Here is a 9,371-nt window from a genome sequence, read left to right as displayed (position 1 = left end):
CTTGTTTCTTAGTGCCATTTGTTTGGAGTATTCTTTTCCATCCTTCTACCTTAAGGTAGTGCCTGTCCTTGAAGGTGAGATGGGTTTCTTGCCAACAGAAAAGAGATGGGTTTTGTTTCTTAATCCATTCACTTAGCCTGTGTCTTTTGACTGGGGAGTTCAGTCCATTTATATTTAAGGTTATTATTGAAAGATGTGTATTGGTTGGTATCAATTGACTGCTGTTTGTATTTGCTGTGTAATTTTTGTGTTTCCTAGATTATACCTCTCTTTATTTTCTTTTGTTGCCTCTAGGGTATAGTTGTTTTTCTCTCTGCTCTCTGTGTAGTTTCAGATATTCTTTGAAGGGCTGGTTTTGTGGACATGTATTCTTTCAGGCTGTTTGTGTCACAGAAGACTTTTCTTTCCCCCTCAACTATAATAGACAATTTTGCTGGGTATATTATTCTGGGTTGGCATCTATTGTCTGGTAGAACCAGAAATACCTTGGTCCAGGCTATTCTGGCTTTCATAGTTTGCACGGTAAGTTAGCTGTAATTCTGATGGGCTTTCCTTTGTATGTGACGTGCTGTTTTTCTTTTGCTTTTGGTAGTCTCTCTGTTCTGTACATTTAGTGTTTTTACTATGATATGATGTGGGGAGTTTCTTTTCTGATCCTATCCATTTGGTGTTCTATGTGATTCCTGTGTTTGTATGGGGATATCTTTCCTTAATTTCAGGAAATTATCTTCTACAAGCCTGTTTAAGATTTGGTCAACACCATTAACCTGAAATCCTTCTCCTTCCTCTAATCCTATGATCCATACATTTGGTCTTTTCTTGGTGTCCCACATCTCTTGCATATTCCATTCCTGTGTCTTTTTAAATTTTCCACAGTCTTTGCTTGAGTGGTCCAATTCTTCAACTTTATCATCCAGTGTTGATGATCTGTTTTCCATTTCATTATTTCTAGCTTTGAGGGTTTCCCCTGTTGTTTCATGTTGGCTTATTGTGTTTTGCGCTTTTTTCTTCACTTTTGCCCGAGTTTTCTTCAATGTTTCTATCTCTTTTGTGAATTCATTCAGAAGTTTATCCCTATCTTCTTTTAGCTCTGATTTTTTTGTTCGTGTGTTCTTTAAATTTGTTGATTTCCTTGATAATTCTTATAATTGTTCTTTTAAATTCAGTGTCCTGGGTTATCTCTAGGGGGTTCTCCTTGTAGAACTCTTCTACAGAATTGGTGGAGTTTGGTGGGGCCATAGTGTTTTGGCTTTCCATTTTATTATTCTTTTGTTGTGGTTTTGGCATGTGAATTTCTTTTGTTGTTTATGATTCTGATATGAGAATTAAGTTGAAGTATGCTTCTGTTTGTATTATCTGGGTGCCTAGATACTTTCTTTATTGGTTATGTAAAGCTAGTTGCTACAGGGTTCAGGTTCTCTCAGGTTTAATTCGGAGTGAAATGATAGCTTCAGATCAGCTATTCAGGAATACCTACAGAAGCCCAATTTGGGTTCTGGCCAGGTACACTCAGGCCTCCTTCACCACGTGGAGGCAGGATTTGGGTGCTCTTAGGCAGTCCCCTGTGTTCTGAACTCTATGTCAGAGGGAGGTCAGAGGGAGGCTGGACTGGGTACTTTCTGGTGGTCTGCTCAGATCTGAGCCATTACACAAATGGAGATCCAAACTCACCCTCTCAGGCTGTCTGCTAGGATCTCAGCCTTAGCCTACCAAAGCCAGATCTGCCCTGTGGCCTTGGGAGGGGGCCTCACAATATCCCAGGTAGGGGGTTGGGTATGGCACAATTAGGGGAAGTTCACCACCATGTGGAGGCAGGATTCAGGGGCTCTCAGGCAGTCCCCTGAGTTCTCAGGCCCTGGGCTAGATGGAGCCCAGAAGGAGGCCAGAACTCAGCACTCTCCCCATACCACAATTCTTAATCAAATTTAGTTCCCCATTCATGCCTCCCCCATCACCCCACCAAACCTCATGTATTTAACCATACATGTTAAATCTTATTCATTCAGGCATTTGTATCCAAATGTCCTTCACCGTAAATGTGTCCACTGGAGTCTGGTCAGCTCATATGGTGATCGTATGTAAGTCATACTCTCCCTCACCCAGTAGCAATCAGTCTTGACCAGTTGTCATTCTTGTGTCAGCCCACCACCTATTTCTCTCTTCCCCTTTGGGCCTTTGTTTAATTGAGTTGACTTTAGTCCTGTGCTCAATGCCACCATTGCCACAATTTCACGTGTGCAACCTTCCAGTGGCCTGGAAGCCTCTGCTTCTTAGTGTTTGTGAACTAGCCCTGGCTCTTACAACCTTTCTGCTCCCTCTTCCACAATGGTCCCTGAGCCATGGGTGGATGAGGTTCCATATAGGAATCCCATCCTACACTCTAAAGTCTCTTATTATTTAAAATTTGGCCAGTTGTGACCTTCTTTGTGCATCACACTCTGTTGTATAAGGAAGATTTACTGGTGAGAGGTGAGGGATGCATTAGTTTTTTTCTCTACCTCTTACTCTGCTATTTTCCATAAGCCCTAGTTGTAGAGGTTCAACTGTAGATGTGTAACCTAGTACTGGGCATCACTCATATGTATGTTCTCTGTGTCTGACTGGTTGTGAAGTTCTGCAGTAGCCTCCATCTGTTGCAAAAAGGGGCTTCTTTGATGAGTGCTATAAGGTATGCTTGTCTGTAAATATAAGGTTCGATATTTAGCATACAATAAGAAGCTTCATTTGTCTTGAGATATGAGACAGGGTTTTCTCTAGGATCTATGACCTCTCTTGCCATGTGTATTTGGCTGAGTTTACAGTTTCACCTATGACTTCCCACTCATTGAGAGGGCTTTAAGTCCAATTAGATAGCTGTTGATTGCTCTTCAGGTAACATTGCCACTACTGCATCAATAGAGGTAGTTTGCCATGCTGGTCATTACGGTTATTAGGCTTTAGGGCTGGGTTGGACCATTGGTGTTTTTCTCCCTTGGCAGTTTGCGTATCTTCATCTACCATTATGATAGCCAAACTTCAGTTAGAAGGCTTCCAGACCACTTCCTGTTCCATTGTTTCAAGTCCTGTACCCTAAGTATGTCCTGTCCTCAACAGTAGGGTTTTATCTACTAGTTCTGGGAAATAACCAAAAGGTTTGGCAATATCCTGTGTTATTTTGGGAGTCTCCTGGACCACCTTCACCAACCCCTCTAAGGGAGGTCTCTTCTGTCTCTCACTGCATTCCCTGCCAAGCAGCTTTCAAGTACACATATGCGTTAATATTCTGATACTGCATGTGCATGTCTCATAGGGTTTCGAGGGCATCACTTTTCTCTCTAGGTTTTCTAGCCTCCCCAAGATTCATTCATCTCTACTCTTTATTTTCTCCCATCCAACCTCTCTCCACCCTCCCTCCCTGGTCACAGTGCACCCATTTTCCCACCCTTCCCCCATTACCACCCTCCCACCATCCTCCCTCTCTTGATTTCCCTCCCTCCCCCACATCATGGCTGCTTGCATGTTCTTCCCTCCTCTCCTCTCTGCCTAATACTCCCACATTTTCAACCTCCTCCATGGGAATATTTGTTTCCTATTGTCACCCTTTCATGTTCTTTTTTTCGCTTTACCTCCATGTATCTTTTCCATTTTCCTGGCTCTTGGTGTTACATCAGGATTTACAATCTCACATATAAAGGACTGGTGCTACAATCTGCAAATGAGGGTGTACATACATCACTTGTTTTCTGCATTTGTGTTATTTCACTTAGTATAACACTCTCTAGTTCCATCCATTTACCTGCAAATTTCATAATTTATCCTTTTCGTACTGCTGAGTAGGACTCCATTATGTGTAGAAGTACCACATTTTCATTAACAATTTTTCAGTTGAGGGGCATTTAGGTTGTTTCCATTTCTTAGCTATTGTGAAGAGAGCAGCAACAAACATGGATGTACAGTTATCTCTACAGTATGATGAGCCTTTTGGGTGTATGCCAAGAAGTGGTATAACTGGATCATGTGATAGGTTAAGTTGATTTTGTAACCTGCCACTACACTGAAAGTATTAATTATTTCTAACAGTTTTCTAATGAAAAGTTTTGGATCTCTTATGTGTAATACCATATAATCTGCAAACAGGAATAATTTGACCTGTACTTTCCAAATTGGTAGTCCTTTAATTTTCTTCTCTTGTCCTATTACTCTTGCAAGGGTTTCAAGCACTATATTCAAAAGGAGTGGAGATAGTGCACAGCCTTGTCTGGTTCCTGATTTTAATGGAAATTCTTCCAGTTTTTCTTGATTTAGGATGATGTTGGCTATGGGTTTGTTGTGTATAGCTTTAATTATGTTAAGGTATGTTCCCTTGAGACCAATTTCTTATAGGATTTTTAGCATGGATGCACATTGGATTTTGTCAAAGGCCTTTTCTGAATCTATTGAGATGATCATGTGGTTTTTGTCTTTAAGTCCATTTATATATTTTATTACATTTATTGACTTACATATATTGAACCATCCCTGCATCTCTGGAATAAAGCCAACTTGATCATGGTGGACGATCTTTTTGATGTGCATCTGTATGTGGTTTGTGAGTATTTTGTTGAGTATCTTTGCATCTATGCTCATTAAGGATATGGGTCAGTATTGAGTGATACTGACTTCATAGAATGGGTTTGGGAGTTTTCCCTTTGTTTCTATCTTTGAAATGTCTGGTAGAATTCTGCTGTGAATCCATCCAGGCCTGAGCTTTTTTTTTTATTTATTTATTTATTTTTTTTATTTAGAGGTTTTGTATTACTGTTTCAATTTCCTTATTTGTTATGGATCTGTTTAGGCTGTTGATCTCCTCTTGTTTTAGCTTTGGTGGTGTCATGATTTTAGAAATTCATCCATTTTTTAAAAAGAGTTTCAAATATAATGCAGTATAGATTTTAAAAGTGTTCCCTTACAGTGTTTTGGATTTTTTTTTTTGATGTCTGTTGTGATGTTTCCCCTTTTGTCTCTGATTTTGTTGATTTGGATTTGCTCTTTCTTTTTTTGGGCTAACTGGCTGAGTGTCTGTCTACTTTTGTTTAACCTTTCAAAGAACAAACTCTTAGATTCATTGAAGTTTTGTATTGTTTACTTTGTTTCTATTTCATAATTTCTGCTCTGATTTTTGTTATTTCTTCTCATCTACTAGGTTTGTCTTGCCTTTCCAGAATCTTGGGTGGCACTTTCAAGTCGTTTACATGTACTCTTACTGAGTTGGGGTTAATCTCTGTTTTATCATCCTAGAGTACTGATTTCATGAAATTGGGTGCTCCAGAGTTTGGTGCTTATATGTTCTTGATTGTAATATCTTCTTGGTCAATTGTTTCTTTGATTAGAATGAGGTAACCTTCTTTAACTCTTCTGAAAAGCTTTAATTTGAAGCCTATTTTGTCAGATATTAAAATTGTGACACCTGTTTGCTTCTTAGGGCCATTTGCTTGCAATATATTTTTCCATCCTTTTACACTAAGAGATATTGTCTATACTTGAAAGTGAGATATGTTTCTTTCTTTTTCTTTCTTTTTTTTGGTCTTTTTGAGACAGGGTCTCCCTGTTACCCCAGATGACCTGGAACTCGCTATGTAGACAAGGCTGGTCTCAGACTCACAGAGATCTGTGTGCCTTTGCCTACCAAGTGCTGGCATTAAAGGCATGCCACACCACTCCCAACTGAGATGAGTTTCTTGAAGACAGCAAAAAGATGGGTTTTCTTTCATGATCCATTGCACCTGCCTATATATTTTGATAGGGGAGTTGATGGCATTTTTATTTAGTGTTATTATTGAAAGGTGTGTATTGGATACTGTCATTTTAATTTCTTTGTGTTTGTGGCCCTTTTTGTGTTTCCATTGTTATACCTTTCTTTGTTTTCTTTCTGTAACATTTTGAGTATACTCATTTCTTCCTTCAGTCCTATGTATTACTTCAAGTAGTCTCTGCAGGGCTGGTTTCAATGACATGAATTCATTCAGTTTATTTTTGCCATGGAAAATTTTCTGTTCCCCTTTGATCTTGATAGATAGTTTTGCTGGATAAAGTATTCTGGCTTGGCATCCATGGTTGTTTGGAACTGGGAATATTTTGGTCCAGGCTCTTCTGGATTTCATAGTTTGCAGTGAAAAGTCACTTGTAATTCTGATGGGTTTTCCTTTATATGTAAATTGTTTTTCTCTGGCAGCTTTCAGTACCCTCTCTTTGTTCTGTACGTTTAACGTTTTTACTATGATATGCCGTGGGGACTTTCTGTTCTGATCATGTCTAATTGGTGTTATATCTGTTTCTTGAATCTCTATAGGTATATCTTTCCTTAATTTAAGGTAGCTTTTTTTCTAAAATCCTATTGAAGATCTGTTCAATTCCATTGCCTTGAGATTCTTCTCCTTCCTGTATGCCTATAATTAGTAGACTGGGTCATTTCATGTCATTCCACATTTCCTGAGTATTCCATTTCTGTGTTGTTTTTTTTTTTTTTTTGAATTTTGCATAGTCTTTGCTTAGAAGAGTCCAGATCTTCAACTTTATCATCCAGTCTCGATATTCTGTTTTCCATTTCATTCATTCTGCTTCTGAGACTCCCCTGTTGTTTCTAATTGGTTTATTGAGTTTTTCAGTCTCATGTTCATTTCAGTGTGCGTTTTCTTCACTATTAGTATCTCTTTAGCGAATTTGCTTTCCAAGTTATGAATTGTTTTTGATATTTCAGTAAGTCATACATTTGTATATTCTTGGGCTTCCATCATAAGTATATGCCTGTCCACTTTGAGTTCTTTGAGTTGTCTGTGTTTTCTTGAAGTTCTTTGATCATATTTATTATTGTTCTTTTAAATTCTTCATCCTAGGGTTATTTAGGGTGTCTCTCACTTCTGTGCACTTCTGTAGGACTAGTGGGTTTTGTTGGGGACATTTTTTCCTGGTTTTCCGTATTGTTTGTGTTTTTGCATTGCCATTTGGGCATATGGATGTTCTTTGTTGGTTATGTGTCCAACAGGAACTTCTACTCTGTTTTTGTTTCATTTAATTTTGGTTCTGTTAATATTGTTTATGTGGCTTAGTTATTTTTTGTTCATGTATGGAAGATAAATTTGTGGGTGTTTCAAGTTCTTTCAGGGTAGTAGACTGGTTAGAGTCCTGGCTGAGCAGGTCTGACTGCCTGATCTGGAGGCTGGGAAGTTGGTGGTTGGAGAATGGCCTGGGAAAGGACTTAGGGATCTATGGTAGGGGGTTTAGTCTGTTTTAGGAAGCTAATCACGGGATCTGAGGTGAAGGAATTGGAGCCCACCTCTTACAGAGGTTGGCATGGAACAGTGTGGGGGTGGATGAGAAAAATGGAGTAGAGAGGTAGTAAGTAGGATCTGACTTACCAAAATTCTGGCTGATCAGGTCTGTGTGCCTGATCTGGAGGCTGGGAAGTTGGTGGTGTATGGACTACCTGGGGAGGGACTTAGAGATCTATGGTAGGGTGTTTAGTCTGGTTCATGAAGCTAGTCCTGGGATCTGAGGTCATTATTTATTTATTTTTAGATAACATTTCATCACATGGCCCAAACTGGCCTCAATCTAGTGATCTTTCTGCCTCAGCCTCTCAAATGCTGAGGTTACAAGTGTGTACCACTACAACTGACTTCTGTAATTTTTTTTCTTTTTGTTGAAATAGTTGAGGCCAATTTCACATAATTTATGTAACAATTTATATCAGTCATTTATATTTCTATTAGTCTATACTGCTTGTCTAATGTATGACAGACTGGGATCAACTGATGCATAAGAACACCTTCTCCCCTTAGGAAGATTAAGAGTATGTAAAGGTAGAGTAGTTATGTAAAAAAGGTGGGCAGAACATTGATTCTATGGTGGGAACCATACAAGGTAGCCTTCCTTTCTACTGGTGTTAGAAGTGATGGAAGGACACTTGAACTATCCTGAAAGATACATAAGACTTCATTATGTCAATTGTGAGTCAGAATGTTCTATGTAGAAATAAGATTAGAATATCCAAAAGTGACACACTGTGTGATTTATTTGAAAACTGAAGTAATTCACATGTATAGTGCAGAAGGCATGTGTCTAAGTGCAGGCAAGGTAAGGAAGCTTTGCATGACATATCAAGGAGTTTAGACTTTGTTATCTGGGCACTTGGAGTGAGGAATGGTTTTATGTAGAGAATTATCAGGATCTCATTTTACTCTTAGAATTTTATTCTGTCAGAGGTGCAGTAAACAGACTGAGGACTCAAAACTAGACAAGGAAATCAGTTTAGTGATTTGGTAGTAGCTTAGGTAATAGAAGACACTGCATAGAAATTTAAAAAGATAAGTTGAATCCAGGAGGAAAGACACTAGCTTAGCTTGAATAAGTTTAGTTTGAGGTGACTTTCGGCCTCCCAAGAAGAAAAATGTGCAGACTTTGGAAACTAGGAAGATCTCTTTATTGGAATTGAGGCCTTGGGGTTCAGCAAGAATGAGTGGAGACTGAAGACCAGAGTGGATGAGAGTATGCATTGAAAGGAGGAAGAAAGAAGAATGAAACCTAGTACACTGAAAAATCAAAACATTTAAAATGTGAATACATAGAAAACAATTCAGATATGAAAAAAAGTTTAAAAGGCAGGAAAAGTAGGAGATGATGGATTTAGAGAAGTGAGTATAGAAACAGTCAAAATGTCAAATACAACAAAGAATAAAATAATAAAAAGTGAGAGAAGACTATTAAAACTGATAATCCTGAAGTGGGGAGGATCTTTACTAAAATAGGTGGCAGTGTAGGAGCCTGTGATGAGTAGGGGGGAGATGTAGATTTTCCCCCTCAGAGTTAGTGTATGAAGACAGGAACAAAGACCCTTCACTAGCACCTGGCTTAGGATCTGGCACTGACTAGACACACTGTTTTTGAACTGAATGCCCTTTTGATTTTTTAGTCTTTTTGAGACAGGAAGTTCTGACACATACTCCAACATCCACAGAACTTGAGGACATTATGCTAAGTGAAATAAGCCATGCACAAAAGGATGGATATTATATTTACATTAGGTAGGTAAAATACTCCATTTTGAAAGAGAAAATATAGTGGCAGTTGCTAGGGACTGGGAAGAAAGAGTAATAATCTATTTAATAAGCATAGGGTTTCCATTTTGCAAATTAAAAAAGGTTTGGGGATTTGTGCAAAACTATGAACACTGCTGTGGTGGTTTGAATGAAAATGTCCCCCACAGGCTCCAAGTATTGACATTTTGTGTCTCCAGTTGGTGATGCTGTTTTCGGGGGGTCTTAGAAGGAGAGTCATGGGGCTGGAGAGATGGCTCAGCAGTTAAAAGCACTGACTGCTCTTGCAGAGGACCTGGGTTCGATTCCCAGCACCCACAT

This window comes from Nannospalax galili, unplaced genomic scaffold (genome assembly GCF_000622305.1).
Source record: "Nannospalax galili isolate Female #2095 unplaced genomic scaffold, S.galili_v1.0 scaffold418, whole genome shotgun sequence".
In the NCBI taxonomy this organism is placed as follows: Eukaryota; Metazoa; Chordata; class Mammalia; order Rodentia; family Spalacidae; genus Nannospalax; species Nannospalax galili.
Note: the sequence above shows the minus strand (reverse complement) of the source record.